Genomic DNA, 20,317 nt, shown 5'->3' on the forward strand with positions numbered 1-20,317 from the left:
CTGAGAAATTCTAGACTAGCATCCTTTGCGGGTAACATTTCCTACAACTGCGAAAAACCGGCCCCCTCACCCCCCCTCACACACACACACACACGCACACACGCACACACACACACACACACGCACACGGACACGGACACGGACACGCACACACGCCTTCATAAAAATGAAAATCGACTAAATTGCAGTTTAAAGCGTTTAAGCACTTTGCATAACAACATTGACAGAAGTAGAGATAAATAACATAGCACATAATAGATGGGAACATCAAGATCTAAGAGGAAAGGTTCATTTGCAAGACACCCTTTTAATTATATCTACCCAGAAAGCCCCAGTTCAAGAGAGCCCCAGTTAATTTAAGAAAGTACGCCGCCTCCAAAACCCAGCCACCACTCCCCCACTGCCCGTGTGCGGTATCCTATAAAAACACCCGGTCCCATCTACCTGACCCACCGCCACGATATCCCAGGCCTTTCATGGATATAATGTTCAAACCTTAGTCCTGCTGCAGTTCGGCCTTATTCTTCCAAGACATTAATCCACAATAACATAAGTGCGCGTTGAGAGCGACCCACGCCGAAGGAGCAGAATTATCACACAGTATCAAGGTCCACGCGGAAACCGGAGACTCACAAGCCAACTCCGCCGAGGAAATTATTAACGTCATTACGGAGGACTGAGGCAACCTGGCGTGCATGCGAGTGGGCGTGTGCAGCGTCTCCGAGTAGAAAGCGCTGTGCGTGTTCCCTGAGGAATTTATATTATAGCTGGCAGAAGATGGGCGCAACACAGGATGCGGACACAGTCCCACGGACCTTGGAGCTTGGCTTGCCAGATTGCCCCATACAATGGCGAAAGGGGCGGCGCAGCAGCACAGAACATCACAACAAAGTGAACACAAAAAAAGAAAGTAGCACGCATGCTGCTTTGCGTATTATGTACCTGCGTGAACGCTTGGCACGTGGACAAGGATTAAAAAACGCAGGCACCTCGTCTTCAATTTGAAGTGGCCAGACAATAACAGGAGGCATGTAGTTATACATCGAACATGAAATCTTGCTCCTATATTAATGTGCAGGTTTCTTTATTGCTTCGCACGCACCTGGGAGGCTCTGCGCGGTTTTGCTTTCCAAGGCAAAATCGCTGCCCCTTGAGATATGCTTACATTAAAAACAAAACAAAAACAAATCTGGGTTACATGCAGGGCGCTTGTCCACGTGCCACCTAAATGTCCTTCTGGATATTAGCTACAGAATGCCGCTACTGCGCCATTCTAGATGCGAGCAGCTAAAGGCCAGCTTCGGGCGACCCGAGAATAAACTGCAGTACACGATGCAAGCAAGTCACACAGGCGCGCAGATCCCAGCCGACGCAGCGGAGCAAGCAGACAGTGGCGCGCGCCCACCCGCACCTGTGCGAGAGCAAGGCCTGCGCACGTGCCTCGTCTCAGACATTTGGGGGTCACCAGGTCTCCCTGGCCACTCCTAAATGGAAGCTCCTGGGCTGTGGCCAGCACATTGTGGCTCTTTGTTTGAGGTGGCTGGCATGTGCAAGCCCTTGTTCAGGCCTCTTAAAAAAACAGGGGTTACCACAAGTAACACTTTGAGCAGTGACCCTAAATAAGACAGAATAGGAATAACAAATATTTTGTCTTTCTGGAATTCTATACAATAATTGCTACTCATTTAAAGGTTTATTTCAGGCACACTTCAGGGGGTGAGTAACGGATTTAGTCTGTTCTTAAACGCCTCAAATTCACAATGCAGACAAAATCTTCCAAAAAGCATTTGCATCCATTGCGGACGATGTAGGTTGCTTTTCGCAAGTTGCAGTTATAGCATGCTTTTTTCTGCTGTTGTCTCTGTTATGATCATCACAAGACATTTCAACCTGGTGTCACTTGACTACAGCCTTGTGCCTAAAAGCTTGTGAACGGTGTAGAAATGTCTGACCATAGCACATAAAGTGGCCCTTGCTTTCATTGTGCCACATTTAATGCTTTGTTGTAATGTCTATCTTTCTCACCTCTCTGCCATTCTGTTCAGGATGTTTGTTTGCATTTATGAGGTGAAGGGTGCCCAGAGTATGGGATGTTGTGTGAGTGCGCTGCTTTCCCTATTTTTCCAAATCTCTGAATCCTGAAAAGTAGATCCATGCTGGCTTGTCATGTGGCCAACTTTGCACCAGACCTGCAGATGAACTGGCCTGATGTTAAATCTTAGTTAAGTTTACTGGTATCCACTACACAGTGTAATTTGCTTTCTGACAGAACATTCAGACATGTAATTGAGCATTGTACTATAGTCAGCAATATAGCTCAGAGGTTGATAAAGGAGTACCCACACAGGTTGGGTGATATATGTATATTTATTCTATATAAAGCACTTAAGCGTAAGTGCTCTATAATAGCACATCATTATCATTTGGCCTTGGATGTCTGCTTTCATTCACAGTAATGTGGCCCTATACACACTGATATAAACGATGCATCTGGTGGTTGATTCTCGTATGAAATGTATATCACATTAGTGATATCATAATATTTTTCGTAGTGTACTTAGGAACAATGCTATGGGATGCCACTTGCTGTTTTGTCAAGGGGTCAATGGTCCTGTTTCATCGCTTCCCGTGATGTCACTTCTGGCTGGGGTCAAATGACATCACTTCCTATCAGGTCATCAGAGGTCAAGGGTCGTGTGATGTCACTTCCGCTACCCTTGGCATTTTGGTGAAATTATGTCCTTGTGTCTCAGGGTTAAAAGCACCATCTACACTGCATCAATAAACAAACGGAGGTCACCTTTAAAGACCAATCGCTCCGTTTCCACATAGACCAAACTCAATGATCACTCTTGAAGCATCGACTTCACCTACAATACCCAGCTATGCTACACAAGACTAAGGTAGGGAAGCATACCAACAATACGCTCCTGCCAAACAGACCCCACGGCTGTCACAGGGTTTGGTGAGGCCTGCCGGGCCATACTTTTGCTTTGGCTGCCTTGTTAATTTCTGCAGCGACCCAATGCCACCAACAGGAGGAACCGGAATTTGATGTGATATTGATATTTTATTTCTATCGTGCTCATACACAAGTGTTTGAGCGTGGCAAGGGAAGGGGAACAGGGGAGAACAAAAACAACTATCTCACTAGGCCCAGTGACATGGAGTACGCGCAAGTACAGGGTAGAGGGGGAGGGGTAGAAGTGCATGGAAGGGGGAATAAAAAGGAGAGTGCGGAACGAGGAGGAAAAAACAAATAATAAATTAATAAATTAAAAGGCAACAAACAATGGGAGTGCAGCCAGCAAGTGGCAAGTGCTGGGTTTAAGGCAGCAGGTCGGGAAGGTCTGTTAAGTGCAGGAAGAAAAGGGGAAGGCTGTATGGGTACGGGTACAGACACCAGTGCAAGGGGTGGGCCGGAGGCAGTGTGTGAGGGTGGAAAGAGGAGCAGGTACCTGGGCCCAGAGGACAGAGGGTGGCCAGGTGCATGGTGCCGAGGGAGAGTAGAATCAGCAGGGGAGAGGGGGCGCAAAGGCAGACGCAAAGACGAAGGTCTTGAGGTGCTTCCGGAACCAGAGATGGTTATCCTCAAGTCTTAGAGTGGCAGGGAGGCTGTTCCAGAGGGAGGCGCCTCAGCCAAAGGCAAAGATCTACCCCAACTCGTTTCTTTGAGAAACGACTGACCCTGAGGGAGTTAGAGGAGCGGAGTGCTCGAGATGGGAGGTATTTGCAGAGGGATAGCTGAAGGTATGTTGGACCCAGGCCCCAGAAAGCCTTGTGGACAATGCAGAGGTGCTATATGCATGTGCTATCAGGACTGCAAACAATAAAAGGGAAAAAAGAAATCGATGTTTAAGTTTAAGCCAATAATCAAGGGACGGGCTACTAATTACAAGGAATTGTCAATCAATGAACAACATTGCACACCAGTAACCAGGTCCTAGTTGGATTTGGAGTCCACTGTGTCTCCATGGTATTTGCAGAAGAGGCAAAAAAAACACTTGCCACAAAAAGAAGCCAGTACAAAAATGTGCAACTGGTTGGTGGACATTTTCACAAAGTTAAAACGAGGATGATTCTCTCAAACAGAGGCTCACTCGAGAAACATGAGTAAGCACATCACTGCTGCCCTCGCCATCTGTAAGAAGTTACACGCACCCTTGCCAAGCCTACAAAGCAACCAACCTTAAAGAGGGCAGATCCCCCTTTGCCATGTACAGTGTGCATTTCCGAGGCATCCTCCTTTACTTTGTACACCCCAATAACTGTCTGCACTCTACTGCTTGCAGCTGAGGGAACTGCCCTGGGCTGGCTTTAACTAGAGAGGGGAAAACATGGTTTCCCTTTTATAGTTTTAGGTACCCTAATGTGCATGTCAGATGGGCCATGGGAATCCAGGGGACGTTTTGCTTCCCCACCCTGGGGCCCTGAAGGGCCAAATGAGCGAAGGGATATTCCTGATCTTTCCCACACATTCAGGGGCCTTGGGCAGGCATGCCTGTGTCACTCCTGATCAACTGCACATGTGCAGGAAGCAGAAGCTCTCCCTGCGTGCAGTTACTTACTACATGGGAGCTGGAGGGCTATCAAAGAAACCGGAGGCCGAGCAGAGTCTGGAATAGGGCTGCAGGTAAAAAAATAAATTAGTAATGTGTGTGTAAGCGTGCATGCAAAGCTGTGCGCTTGCAAGTGCTTGTGTGTTGTCTGGGCGAATTGGTGAATGAGGAGTATGTTGACTGGTTCACAGGTTAAAGTGTAGGGCTGCTGTGTGAGTGGGTGAATGAAAGAGTGTTTGGATGCATGTGTACCGGGCCGGGGAGTGAGCATCTGACTTGGCAGCGGTGGTGAAGGGAAGGTGGTGTCCATTTGTGCAGCAAAGCCAGTCTGGTCATATTGTCTTTCCTGTGGCATGTTTTATTTTTCATCGAGGGAAAAAAGCAGCATGCGGAGCGTTCTCCCGTGATCATACTGCGATTGGTTTAGTCAACATGGGCATACTGTCTTACTGTGGGGATACTGGCACAGCCAGCATGGACATGTTTTCTTCTGATATCACAACCGGAATGTGAAAAGCATCGGAATACAGGCATATATGTGTGCAGCCAGCACGAACATGTATGGTACAGCCAGCATGTTTTTTATAATGGCAACTATTGTGGGCAATGGCGGTATGAAAATCTGCTGGAAAATGCTTCTGAGTATTGTTGGTAACTTGCATTTACTGAAATGATGCGTTACCCTACAAAACCGATTGCCAACTGTGTGGCTTTTTACCCAATTTCCACAGAAATTGTACTATAAAAGACGCCACGTAACGCATTATTTTAAACATTTGCTTTGGTGAAGAACCCCACCAAACTGCTCTGGGCTGGCTATGCTCCGTCACTCCTGCATATTCGCGGGACACATGTATTCCTCTCCAATTAAAACATTTACCAGCTGCCATTGATCTCATACAAAATAAGCATCATAGAAAAAGCAAATCAGCATTTGTGTATGTGTCTCTAAGGAATAGGGGGATAAACGGCATTTCAAAGATCCTGTGGAAATAAACCACCTTGGAGTGCCATCACACAGCGGTTTAAGGAAGAGTGAGTAATGAACCAGAGGGGAGTCAGTCGTACCAACTCCAAAGCCAAAACTAGTGAGAAATTCAATGCTCGTGTAGTTCCTATACAGCGCTTAAGGTGGCCACTCTTATGTAATCCCAACATTGTTAATTACTTGGTAGGAGGGACAGAGCAAATATCTAATGCCCAGGATAATACCATTTTGGTAATGTGACAAATTCAGCTTTCCCGGCTCCAAATTATACACCGGCCCCTGCAACAGTGACCTACAAACATCCTATCCTATCCATCCAATCTTCCATCAATCGATCCATCCATGAATTGTCTGCTCAAGCAGACTTACCAAGCCTACCACCTAAATATTTATTGCAAAAAAGGGTAGACATGATTGGCATAGCTGATAGTTTAATCTGGGGACATGATGAAACCCATCTTTCATCAATGGGTTGTCTTTTGGAGGCACGTCTCAGAGGAAATCTCCCCACCCTCATACATAGCCTGTAATCTGGTTGACATTTCTGTGAATTATAAATTAACTTGACATAATATTATGTTAAAGAAACTGGTTAGTCAAAACGATCATGGTTCACGTTTGGAGGAGCAATGACCACAATACAATTGTTGGTGGGCTAGATGAGCGGTAACTGCACCGGGATCCATCGTTAAGGCCCAAGCTGCACTTGGGCCCCAGGCCGATACCTCCAAATCCACCTCGCGCATTATTGCTTAATTATTTACCCGGTGAGCAGGTGGAACACAATCTCCTAGACATTCGTATGTGTGAAGGTGTGCATCACAGAGCTGGATGACATTCATGCAATTCAGACAAACTTCAATACAATTTGATTTTAATCCTCATTCACCAATATGCTCTGTGTTAGGAAAGATTTACATTTATGTGTAATTTTCCCTCCAGTTGTGTACCCCCCCCCCATTTTTTGCTGTTGTCGGACCACCCTAGCCTGACTTTTGCCAGTGGAGCCCAGCCTTCTGCTATACTCCGCTGGGCTTTTGCTCATTTTGTTATGGGGAAACTAACAAGCCCTTAAGACAGTCAGTACTGGGAGACTTTGTTTCCCTCAGTCTTTCACTTTGTTGCTATTTCTTAGCAACATTTTATCAGTGCACAAAGTACCTTACAGTACAGTGTGCTGGGGTCCCCTTTTCATTTTTAAGGCCTTAGACACCCTCAAAGGATTTTTCGGTGAATGTACACGTGTGCCTTGGACAGAGCTGATGGCAGCTGTTACTTTTCATATGTTTTCAACCATTTTTAAGGGTCCATATTGCGTTTACCGCCCAAGCACATGTGGTCACCGTGTCGCGCCGAGCTGTGGTTTACGAACTTTGTGGGTGACTTGCTGCTGTGCCCTCATACTCGCTGCAGCAGAACTGGCCTGATCCCTTTGAAAGGAGTAGAGAAATCGCCCCTGTCCCGCCACAGAATCCTTCCTGGAACGCAGCTCCAGAGAGCCACAGAGCTGCACAACTGCAGGATCTGAACCTGCAACCAAAGAGGACACGACTGACAAAGTTTGGTCCGAGTGCACGGAGGGTTGGTGAGTACTTGCAACCCTTAGCGGTGGACCCTGGCACATCCTTCCATTTTTACGCACGAGTGTCCCCTGAGGGCCACTCTTCTTTATCGAGGTAGCCTGTGCTACAGAGCTATTCCCAATTCTTGTATCCTGTTCTGCCCTCTTGGGGAGACCCTCCTCGAATAGAGTGAACTCATTCTTCACTGCCTTACCCACCTTCGCGAGATGCGCCATAGCCTCTGCAAGAGAACCCGTTTTGACATAACAGCACGATTGCGTGCACCAGCACCAAAAGTAATTTTGAGCTCAAGGCTCCACTCATATTAGGGACTGGACTGCCCCTCAAGTTAGGGTTTGCATTGTGAATGACTGCCAGAGAGATTCACACTTTAGAACCCCCTTTCTTTACAGGTTTAGGAACTATACTAAGTAATATCCCTGTTGGCCCTTGGTTGATGTATATATGTTTGCTAGATTAGCGCTGTGTTGGTTTTGTGATTACTACCAAATATTTACTTTGTTTTTTTACTTAAAAGGCCTTTAATAAATGTATCTACATTTTTAATATACAGCCGACAGTCATTTGTGGTATCATTTGCTGTGTGTGCTCATTGTGTGCTTTCAATCATCCCCTTCCCTCCTGAGATCTAGTCTTGACCGCCGCCAATGCTACCTTGATTGGTCTGGCTTGTCCAGAAGGTTACCCTGTTCCGAGAAACTAGGCTGGCCTTCTGAACCTCTGCACACCAGGTCAGAGTTCAGAAATCCATCCCAACGCTCTGCAGATGGTTTTAAACTTGGAACACAAATGAGGAAAAAATGGTTCACATCATAAATAAAAGCAAAGCACTCATACCACGTCTTTCCATCGATTCTGTACAAGGTTTACTTCCCTTGGGAAACGTATGGTCAATGATTTGAAATTATGACATGCTACATGAAACCCAGCACACATCTGCTGAATAGATCCAAGGCAGTCAGCTGGGAGATTAACTAGGCTCGCGAGGCAATAATGCTGATCTAGTACAGACCTACATTGACTTTTTACTGCCAAACTTATGTAAAATCATTTTTTCTATGTTTTACTCACAAAATGGAACTCATTCTTTTGTTATAAGAAATGGTTCAATTTCAAGACCGATCAGCTGCACAGAATTCCCAGCGGCCCGGCAAGCATTCCTAGGCTTGCGGCCCTAAACCCATTTAACTAGTTCCTTGCTCATTGGTCAGGGCATTTCCTCTTTCGTTGCATTATGGGATTTTTACCTATAGTGGAACTGCCACCCTCATATGTTAAAGTTTAGGGGAAAGCGGTGACCATTTCAGATCATCATTCTTGGCTCAAGTGCTTTAGCAAATAACCCCTTGCCCTTTTTGTGAATTAAACATTTGTGGGAAGGGGTGGGGGCAAAAATACCACTTGCAATGGTTACTCTCTCTGTGTAAAAAGTATTTGCGAGTGGAGTTTTATTCTCCGCCCACCTACACTCCGCTTTATCATTGTAAATAAAACCCAGTTTAGGCGTAGCAAACCCGATGTGCAAACATGAGTCAAGGTGGCAAGTACTAGACCTTTATAAATAGGCAAATTGATCAGCGGGGATTCGGGAACACAGGATTAGTGTCTTATAAATGATACATTTTAGAGGCACATGAAAGCCTACGTGAACTACAAGTTTTGAAAAGTTCAAAGTACATTAGGACTTTCTATATGTTTGTACTAGCTCCATGAAACGTTATACCAGTTTTCTTTCAGGAAAATAATTAGGGAGAGCAAAAGGTCTTGCGTGTTTTTTTTTTTTTTTTGCAGGTGCAAACAGTTTTTGGCGCAGTCATTCCGAAATCTGTAAAGAGTAAAAAGAGCAACAAGATGCGGAAAAGTTGAAAAGTGTAAGTGCCATTCACACAAGCCTGAAACCATGTTGGACAAGCAAAAGGGGAGGTGGGCAAAAGCAAAATGAATCTGGTCCCAAATGCAACTTGCCAGGAGATTTGCATATTTCTTTGTTGCCCCCTAGAATTCCAACTCAGCAGAAGATGACCCACTCATTATTTGAAAAAGGTGTGCTTGTCAAAAACCTTATTGCAAATACCAGTTTAGCAGAATCGTCTCCGCAGAGTGCTGACAAGGGGCGTAAAGAGGCAAAGCAAGTTGGAAGAAGAGCAGGAAATGCTTGCAAGCCCCAGGTGTTCCAGTCGCTCTCTGCCTTTGATCCGCAGGAGTTCTGCAAGAATGCAGCAGAACACTCCAGAAATGTTAGCACCAAGTGTACAGAGAGTGCTTGAAGCACACGTTGCTACAATCTTTTCTTCACCAGGGTCAAACATGTCTGGCAAAGTGCAAACGTTTGCTTCAGAAAATGCCACAATAAACATTGCCCCACCCTTGTACCAAGTAAAACAGTCCGGCCTGGTGTGGACTCTAGATACAAGAAGCAGACCTTGGAACAAAGTGCCAGAGTGTGGTAGAGTGTCTGGTGTGCTATTTTCAATACGTTGCTGCAACTTTGAATTTCAAAATACACTTCGGATTTCTTCACTGGCTCACTGAGTCTTTCTTCTAGAGCTTTCTGGTCTCCTGCAGCTGCAAGACTCACTGAGTCTATCCTTTGTAGATATAACCCACACACTCCCCCTCCTGCCCGCGCTCGCTCTAATACCACCTGCATAGCGAAGTGTGGCAGAGTCAGGTGCTCAGTGTTCAATGGAAGAGGCAATGCTCCTAAGGAATTCAAAACAACTGACTATGCTGGATCTTGGAACACCCGCCCCTTTAGGAACTACCTCTCCTCCCCGACCCTGCATGGATTCGCCATTCCACTCGAACAAGCAGCGGGTGAGTAAACAGAAACTTGCAAATTTGAAAGGTTCCACCTGCTCGGTTCGCAACCTCGTCTACCCATCCTCTTTGCCTCCTACTGACAATTTGCAGGGTGTTTCAAGTGTTAGTCCACCAACCAGGGAACTTTCTTCTCCATCTATCCCCCTGGAACCCTCAAAACGGGATGGAAACCTGGGGCCAAATGCATTGCCTAGGAATGTGGATGAAGCCGTGGCAGGTTCAATTGAGCATGCCAAACACTTATCGAAGCAAGACTCTATACCAACTCTTTCGGCTATGCCAATTTCTAATGATTTTAGCACTGCAACTAGTGCGGCCCCTCCTCAAAGTACAACTAGGCTAACGGATTCGTCACTCAGGCCAACCCCAGCCTGCTTTTTCATGGGCCTCCCAACAATCATCAAGGCCTTAGTTCACACAATTCCTTTTTGCCATCCCTGACCTCAGGGCATCTCTTCCCCAGTTGTGCACAGAGATGCCCCTCACTGAGTCAGAGGTCTCTGCTCCTTCTCTTACCTCTCTATTGACGTCCCCCTGTGCTGGGGCAAACTGACCTCTTGAACAGGCTGACGGGTGAAGAACCGGGCCTAGGGTAGGCCAGCCTGGCTTTGGACGCTCGTGCCTCAATAGCAGGGTGCGTATCCATGGGAAAGACTTCAGGGACTAAATCCACTCTTGAGGGTCTAACGACCGACCACAAAGGGGTCGGTGACCGGCCAATTCCCCCAAGGCCAAATGCTCCTTAGTCCCCAGGGCTAATACCCCAGGGGCATCAAAACCACCCTCACTTACGGTAAAGCCACGGACCCGTGGGTGCCATAAGGGTATCCCACGGGTCCGTTCACCAAACCAAAAGAAAGAGCTGCACCGCCAGGAGTCCCACATGAACTCCTGCACAGAAAACACGACAGAACACACGATAAAAAGCCGTAAAGGACGATACGGAGGCCCTGTCCCTCCGATGCATTTCCAGCATCACAGTCACCTCCCCCAGACTGAGGTGGAGGGTGCCTAATCTCCCACGGGATAGACACCCTCATCCAGACGGTCAACATACCTTCTGGAAAGGCCATCTGCATTATAGTGACTCTTCCCTGGTCTGTGCTCTATGGTGAAGTCTAGTCCTTGCAGGCTAATGGACCACCTGAGCAGTTTCGGGTTCTCACCCTTCATCTGCATAAGCCACTTCAGGGGCGGCTTATGATCTGTTTGGACCTTGAAGGTAAACCCCGTAAGGTAGGGCCTAAAACGCCTAAGGCTCCAAACTATACTAAAACATTCCTTTTCAACAGTAGCCCACCTAAGTTCTCTACCCTTGAGTTGTCTACTGATGAATATGATAGGATGTTCTCTCCCTTTGTCATCTAACTGGGACAAGACAGCTCTGATTCCCGTGTCGCAGGCATCTGTCTGGACGATAAAGGGTCAGCTGTAGTCAGGCGCCCACAACACGGGTGCCCAACACAGACTTTCTTTCAAGCCATCAAAGGCCCTCTGGCAGTCTTCAGTCCAATTGACCTTCCTAGGCTGCTTGGGTGAAGTCAGAGCGGTCAGTGGTGCAGCTATGGTTCCATAGTCCGCCATGAAATTGCGATAATACCCGGTGAGGCCCAAAAAGGCTCTCGCCTGGGTTTAAGTAGTGGGAGTCTCCCAGTCCTGTACATCCTGTACCTTACTGGGGAGAGGTTGGATTTGACCCCCTCCTACCTCATGACCAAGATACGTGACTTTCCCCTGAGCTATCTGGCACTTGGTGGCCTTGATAGTGAGGTTAGCCCTTTTTAAGGCCTGCAACACTCTACCCAGATGTGCCAAGTGCTCTTCCCAAGTGGAACTGTAGACGGCAATGTCTTCTAAATAAGCCACACAAAAGGCTTCCAACCCACTGAGAGCATGATTGACCAATCTCTGGAAGGTGGCAGGGGCATTCTTCAACCCAAAAGGCATGACCCTAAACTGATAGAATCCCTCTGGTGTTAACGCCGTCTTTTCCTTGGCATAGTCCGTCAGAGCCATTTGCCAATAGCCTGAGGTGAGGTCAAAGGTGCTCATAAATTTGGCAGCACCTATGGTGTCCACGAGCTCATCAGCCCTGGGCAGTGGGTGCGCGTCAGTTTTGGTGACGGCATTGACTCCTCGGTAGTCCACACAGAACCTCCAATCCTTGGTACCTGCCTGGGAACTTGCCTTGGGGACAAGGACCACGGGACTGGTTGAGGGTTCAATAACACCCAGATCCAACATCTTGGCGACCTCAGCCTGGATGTGGTTCTTAACCGTATCTGACATTCGGTAGCACCTGCTCTTGACAGGCACGCTGTCACCAGTGTCAATCTCGTGCTTACACCCCGGTGTAAGGCCTGGCGTCAGCGAAAACAGAGAGGCATACTGCTGGAGCAAAGTCCTGCAGGCCCTCTGCTGCTCGGTTGTCAAATCTGGAGAGAGCTGCACTCCCTCCACTGAGCCATCCTGAGTGTTGCTATGCTGCAAATCAGGAAGGGGCTCACTCATCCTCTTCTTGCTCTGAAGCTAGCAAGAGACATGAGACTTCTGCTCACCTGTGGAAAGGCTTGAGCCTATTGACATGGAATACCTGAGGGGCTACCCCTGGGATTCCCAAGTCAACCAGATAATTGACCTCGCCCATCTTGGAGATTATCCGGAAGGGTCCAGTCCATTTATCTGCCAATGCCTGCGGCTTGGTAGGCTCCATCACAAGGACATCCTGTCCCGGAGTCCAATCCACTTGCGATGCTTTAAGGTCATGCCAGTATTTGTTCAATTCCTGGCAGGCCTTGAGATTCGCCGTTGCTTGACCCATCATCTGTCTCATCCTCCATCTGAGGCCCAACACATAGTTCCCCACTTGCTTGGCGGGACCGGGACGGGTGGCTTCCAAACCTTCTCTGATCAAGGTGGGGGCCCCCTCATGGGATGTCCAAAGAGAAACTCAAAGGGGCTGAAACCAACGCCTTCTTGAGGTACCTCTCTGTAAGCAAACAGCAGGCATGGCAGGAGGAGATCCCATTTCCTCCTTAGGGACTCTTCCAAAGCACCTAGCATGCCCTTGAGAGTTTTATTAAATCTCTCAACCAGACTGTTGGTCTGGGGGTGGTAAGAAGTGGAGAACTTGTAGGTTACCCCACACTCTTTCCACATGGTTTTCATGTATCTAGACATGAAGTTGGATCCTCGGTCAGAGACAACCTCCTTGGGGAATCCAACACCGGTGAAAATGCCCAGGAGGGCCTGGGTTCCCAGCATCACAACTACAACTTCAAAGTCTGTCCAGACCACCAATGCCTCACTGTCAGTCGATCTAATGATGGAAGACTCGGCTTATCTGTACCCCCCCCCAAAGTATGGCAGTTTGAGACGAAGGTCGGGCCCTTGCTCCACTAATGATGAGACTCTTCAGCCAATTACATCAGTTGGTGTGGAGGTGGAGGCCTCAGGTTATGTGGCTTTTCCCATCTTCATAACCCCTAGGCCCTCTGCAGTCGGGGTATCAACCAAAACTTTCAATAAATCCTGGCCTGAAGTTCTAATTTCAACCCAAAAACCCTGCTCATCTGGTACGGCGGCCGCTCCTAAGCCTGCCCCTGAAAACTGACTGTTGCATCCGGCCCCTGTGGTCCGCTTCTCGGAAGTGCTGTTGCCAAAAAAAAAAAAAACTTGGCCCGCTCTCCCTACGACTTGTTCGAATGAAGAGCCCAGAGTCCGACTTCGTTGGCTTTGATGGAGTTATCGACTTACTAACTGGACAACTGAGACAAACCAGAGATCAGAGAAGTTGGAGATGCATGCAGGGCCCGGTTATGGTTAAGATCTTTTGGGGGAGAGCCGCCATAGCCGGGCCCCGGATCACCCATCTTGTTGACTATGGACAAAAAACGCCAGCAAGCACTTTCGAGGGTGTACACTTTAACCCTGAGGGAGCAGTTTTCTGGTACTTTCTCAGCTCCCAGGAGCCAAATCGTCCACCAAGTTAAAGACACAGACGGGTTGGCGTGTGTGAAGCCCCATCTTCCACTTATGAAATCCTATGGCCATCGTCCAGACAGGCATGGGAACCAAATCTTCCACACACAAACTCTTAAACTGGAAAAAATCTTGGATCGTAACTTTGCAATCCATAACCGGAGAACAATTATGAATCTCTTCCACTCAATTCCAAATCTGAGACATCTACTTTCATCCGATCTGACGCTGATAGAGTTTTGCATCCGATCTGACGCTGATAGAGTTTTGCAAAGACAGACGTCCTGACGCTGTCTTTCTCCACATCAGTTCACCAGTGGTAAAAACATGTCGATAGAGGTCTCAGAAAGTTTATTGATTTTGGGCTTTGACCTGAAAGCTCTAAAATCTGGCGTGGCCAGCTCAATATTTCGAATCAGACGGTGGAGGTTAACGACATTGTGCCGTTGGTCTCTCGTCAGTCTCATACAGAGCCAGCAACAGCTCCTGTGGTTCCCTTCAGTCGTCAAGATGAACTGACTAGAGACAGAGGGTCGGTTAGATTTCCACGGGGGAAGCCCAATCGCGATTTACACTCAGCCCTTATAAACCAGACAAACCTACTCATGCCCATTCCCTGTCAACTGGAATAGCGCCAACTTCAAGCCTACCGAAGAGGACAATAATTTACAAGGACCCAGTTGGAGTGGGCAGAGTTCCATCTGGCCCGTTTGAAAAAATATCTGTGTCCTCTAAAACTATCATCTACTCGTCTGGTTAAATGTAGTGACTTGGCAGCAAGTGTGAGAAAACCAACTTTACCCAATGGGGACTGGTCGGTGGTTTTCAGGTGCCCTATTGGCCAAACGATCCCTGTAGACACTCAAGGTTAACATCGTGGGTCATTCCTGCATAACTCCTAGTGTTACTCTCCCTTTGCAAAAAAAGAAAATTGATTTCATGGAACACTCTGGGTTTCACCCACCCGACAGTCCCCTCGGAAATATGATTTGATATGCTTACAGGAGACCTGGCGGAGGGAGACCCCGGGCATGGATGGATTTGAAGTCTCCAAAAACCCTGCCAAGAAAGCGATCATGGGTCGTGCCTATGCAAGTCTCCTGATGGCAGTGAGATCGGGCAGTCCCTTCAATCTCCTAAATTCATCAAATAAGAACTTGCTTACCCAAGTCTCAATGATTGGTTGGGAGATTCACGGGCCTCAGCGAGGTGACAAAAGTTCCAAGTTCATTAGACTGATCAACATCTATTGGATTTCCGTTTGGATGAGTGTTGAACAATTCTTAGACCAAATCCCCGAAATTCTGTACGACAGTTCCACGCATCATGGGACTACTCACATTATCCTATGTGGGGATCTCAATATCCAGGATTTATCAAAAACTGTGCAAGATTATAATTGGAATCTAGATGATCCATGCAACACCAGACGACAACTCTGGAGTAATCTAATGGACTCCCACGACATACATGTCTTGAATGGCAATTGCATAGTCGATAAGCCATCGCAGCCGACGTGGGAGAATCAGGGCATGGCATCTATCATCTATTACAGGTACGTTTCAAAAAGTTTGCTGCCTTTAGTCGAGCGTTTCCAAGTTATTAAAACCGTGCACAGTGACCACCACCTGCTTCAACTGGATTTGTCCCCCATAGATTCTTTGGATCGTAAGCACTATCCAACAGCCCTAGACACTTGTAATGGAAGTCTCGGTCTGAAACCATCTCCCTTCAAGATAAATTCATCAGGCAGGAGCAACGGTCAACTACTCCCCCTTATTGGAGCAATTCCATCGGGTTCCTCTGAGGGATGGAACAACTCAACATTTTAAACACTCCTTCGATGCCAAACTAGTGGCTCACAGGAAAGTGGCAAGGAAAACTGCTTGAAGAGCCAAAAAGTCAGGTCTTCCAGAGGATCATTCATTAGCAAAAGCCACCAAGGCTACTTACAAAAATTGGGAACGTGAGTCTAGATATTTACGTCTCCAACGAGATGCCGAGTGGACGTTCGGTGCCTTGGGATGTAAAGACCCAAAAAGATTCTGGTCTTTAATCAAGGCGGATGACCTTGCTCAGAGAGCAGACCAAACAAATCGTATTGGGGAAAACACCTGGATTTCACACTTTGGCGAATTATACGCTCCAGTGGACGGGCCTGCCATTCTGTTCAAGAGCATTGAAGAACTGGATCTGTGGGCTACTTCAATCTGCCCAAACGACATCTCTCGAAGAATAACAAAGTTGAAAAATTCCAGAGCTCCAGGGCCTGACGGCCTGTCGAATCGAATGCTGAAGAAGTTTCCAGATGACTGGGCTGCATTCATCTCACTTCTATTTGGGCAAATAACCTTGTCTCACCATCTGTCACCCTCGTGGACGAGCGCAATAATTGTCCCCATTCACAAAAAGGGGGATTGGAGCAAGCCCAAGAACCTTTGGCCCATTTCATTGCTTGATGTTATCGGCACGCTCTACAGTTTGATTTTGCTGGAGCAGTTTACTGGGTGGTGTAGAGAATCTCGGTGCTTTGACATCTTTCAAACTGGCTTTGTCAAGGGCCTAGATACATCTAGCAACATCCTTCTCCTCCAACTTTTGAAGGACAACTTAGGCCCCGCCAAACCAAAGAGCTACATGGCTTTCGTGGACCTAGTACAGGTCTTTGATCAGATATCGCGACAAGTTATGGTCCAAACTGACTTTGAAGAACTGCCCGATGCCTATACCCCACCCTATTATAGCACTACACTCCAATAAATCGCTGCGAGTGAGGCTTAACAAAGCCGTCTTACTCTCGGACGAAATAAGAACTTTCCGTGGAGTAAAGCAGGGTTGCCCCCTTGCTCCGGGGCTCATCAATTTCTTCTTAGAGGTTCTCCCAGAAGCCTTTGTGGATACAAGGGCATTTCCCCCGAAGGTTGGTGGAGTTCAGTTACCACGCTTGCTTTACGCGGATGATGTCGTCAGGGCCATCTTAAGCACTTTTGGGATCCGGGGCACAGAATCCTTTGGGGCCACCTCCCTGAACCCAAGAAATTAAGGGGTGCAGAGTACCTGGTCTTGCCCCCAACATCGCAATCACAACACATACGTTGATATGCTGACTTGCAGCGATAAAAATCGGCAAGGGTACCCTTTCAGTCCTCTTACCCTCTTCATGCTTGCTGTAATGAGAATGATAAACAAGTAGCATTTCAAGGACAACATTAGCAGTCCATCATGGTTGCTTATTGTCTGCCATAAGTACAGGACACTTTTCATCAATAGCTGCCACAAGGAAGGTATACCCGCGATAGTATAAATGCGGGACAGATCATATGAAAAAGGTGCACATATTCCAGAATAGACAGAGGCTCAGATTAGCTGCCTCACAGAATACAAAAGTGCCCAGGCATGGCTACAGGAGACAAATTGGATGCAAGGAGTAAGCTACACATTCCATAGAGTAGATAGTGGGTGGAGATTAGAAGCTACCAGGAAGGTGTCCTTATCCAGACAGATTGAAAACCATGTCCCTTTTATAATCTCAAACAGAATTAACATTATATAGCAAAGAAACAAGTGGATTTGGTGTGTAGTATATGAATGCCTACTATTTTTTTTAATAAAGGAAGCAGCACTATAGCCAGTGAAACCATGAGAACGAAATCACTCTAAAGGCTGACAATTTTGAAAGCTTCAGAGACTGGCAATGTTGATAGGTTAGGCAATACAAGATTGAATGGGATGCGCAAAATCACACATTGGTTAAGATATGAAGCTGGGATGTTCACTCACTCTGCAATTTCTGCACTTCGCTACTTTCCTTTGAAGCACTTACAATGAACTAAAGAAAAATCACATTGTACAGAACTGACTTGGAAAGTAGAAAAATTGCATAACCCAACATGACAATTTTGAAAATCAAAATGATATAGAAGCGTATTATGCAAAATGGTAATGATTGTCGCATCATTGTGTCCACCAACAAGGGAAGTAATTGATATGATCTTAAAATAGTTTTTCTGGGTTTCTCTTTTCTATTTTAAAGCTTTAAATCCACCCAAAACACAGGCTTGTTAAATTGTTATTCATAAATGAGCAGACACATATTTGAGTTGTACAAAAAATCCAACCGTTTTTATGTCAAAGAAGCAGACCTTAAAATATGCTTGACAGAAGCCTTTAATATCTGGTCCTCCCTCTTCTGTCTAGAAGCCCTTCCACACAAGTGGCCTACATAAAAGAATGATGATCAGGCAATGAGCTAAACAATGCCACCAGCATTTGAAAAGGCAATCCTTTACCCAGAAGACACCACAGTAATGTCAGTGATATAAGATGATTTGTCCAGGATCACTGTAACGCCTGCTGGCATAGCCAGGACACAAGCATGAACATTTTGGTTCCACATTTTTTAATATGGATAGCTTATCACCTCTCGAACTAACACTTTATGTTCATCATTTGGGGTGGCTGCCTAGGTTTTACAAAACCCCATTGGAACAAACCAATTTCTAGAACTTCACCATATTGATGCTTTGTTTGTTTTTACAGCAACCACTATGTGGTGCAGGTACATTGCTAATAATAGCACTTGTTGTGCTACAACACAAATTACATATAGACAGATGTGATCAGATTCAGACGCAGGAAATGCTGAGGTGACCTTGCTGGGATTGGTTACTGTAATCTTGCATATGAACACAAACCTCTGCAATGAGTGCTTAACACATTGAGCTATATTCTGAACTATTGCAACACTCACATTTATCAATAAGCATTTGAACCATTGCACTTGATCGATATAATCACAACAGAAAGGTGAGCATGGTACACAAATTGTGTCTTAGTGAACACACAAACTATGAATATCACAGTGAACACAAAGCATTACGTGATTAATGGATCAAAGCATAATTTTCTTTTTAACAACAGTCAGGCAACAGGATTGGAGTCTCAGCAGGAAGCATTTAAATGTCCTGAAATGTGCTGTATAAGTCGAATAAAAAATGTGAACTGATTTATTTAGAGTAGGCAGCCTTGTGGGCCCCCCCCATGGCGTGGGCCCGGGGCAAGTGCCCCTTTTGTCCTCCCATAAAGACGTCTCTGGATGTCGTGCTGATCAACCAAACCCCTCCTGGTCTCCAAAGACAACATGACACTTTGCACCATTACATCAGCAACAATGACCTGGAGATCAACAGGGGGGGGGGGGGGGGGGAGACTAAAATCTTGATATTCGGTCACTGCATGAAGGGCCCAAGCCAATGGTACACTGACAGAGGAGAAAAAAACGACATGGTTCAGTCCTTCAAGTACTTAGGAGTGTGGTTGAGCAACTCTTGAATAGAAGCCCCAATGTCTGCTCATCTTCAAACCAAGATGAAACGGCTTTCCATCCAAGCATCGGCCCTCAACAGGAAGTTTGAATGCTTCTCGATAACTCCGCTACTGAAGTATTACAAGGCTAATGTAGTACCAGTTTTAACATACAGGGCAGAAGCCTTGTTCAATCTCAGACCCCCATTGGAATCGCCTTGAAGGGGGTGTTCTGGAAAAAAGGTATGTGTCTTTCCCTCTCCACGCCGATAGCTTTGATTCAGAGAGAGTCGGGCCTCAACTCTTTGAAAAACACAGTTACTTGGAATAGATTGGCTTTGTTCAAAAAAAGTGTCACGAGCAGCCACGGCCTGCAGTTATGGAATTGGTGCACACAGCGATGCGGACTGGCTCAAACCAAACGTTGGCGAAATGGTACGATGCAACCTTGTCTTTCTTGGACGAAATTGGCAGTTCTCTGGACCAACTACTGTCTGACCCAGAGATAGTAGAGGAAAACCCAGGAGTACGACTGGATTCAAACCCTAGACCAGGCTAGAGGCTATAAGCTTGTGGCAGACTTTCCTTCAAAAGTTTTTAGACAAAATATTCCCTGTGTCCATCTGAAACTCTTTCCTGACAAAAGGGCCAGGGACTTTTTCCTGTGGACAGGACTTACTCTACACCCAATTAAAGAAATTAGAGCAATCATAGGCCAGTCGGATGAAAACTTGTGTCGTTACTGCCGCGACCCTGTTGCAGTCGAGTCACTTTTTCATCTGATGGCCCAATGTCATGCCTTGAAACAGCGTACTAAACTTATCCGCTCTCTTTTCTCTGACTTTGCACAGACAAGAGTAGAAAGTTTGGTGGTCACGCTTCATGTCATGCCATAAAATATCCTATGTTTTAGCAGTGATGAAACTTTTGTCTGGGAGCGGAATCTCTAGAAAATGTTAACCTTAATTTTTCTTTTGTCATTTTTCTGTTTCTGTTTAGCTAAAAAAAAAAAAGCAAAGTTGTGCAATTTTGATGCAAATAAAATAAATTAAAATAAAATAAAAAAGCACCAGGCAAAC

The 20,317-nt window shown here is 46.4% G+C and overlaps 1 protein-coding gene across 3 annotated transcripts in view; it reads right to left on the minus strand.

Moving 5' to 3' along the window:
• The window catches only part of EPS8 (EGFR pathway substrate 8, signaling adaptor), a 1,868,600-nt gene that overhangs the window by 1,422,899 nt on the left and 425,384 nt on the right, over nucleotides 1-20,317 (minus strand). Inside the window, exon 1 of one of the 3 annotated variants that reach the window (XM_069628377.1) lies at nucleotides 496-625. The exons of the other annotated variants lie outside the window; for them this stretch is intronic. The gene's annotated coding sequence lies outside the window, so the exon portion shown is untranslated. Of the gene's footprint in view, nucleotides 1-495; nucleotides 626-20,317 lie in introns of those variants that run through there. 3 annotated transcript variants of the gene reach the window in all.

The sequence above is a fragment of the Ambystoma mexicanum genome, chromosome 12 (assembly GCF_040938575.1).
Source record: "Ambystoma mexicanum isolate Mex_15411 chromosome 12, UKY_AmexF1_1, whole genome shotgun sequence".
In the NCBI taxonomy this organism is placed as follows: domain Eukaryota; kingdom Metazoa; phylum Chordata; class Amphibia; order Caudata; family Ambystomatidae; genus Ambystoma; species Ambystoma mexicanum.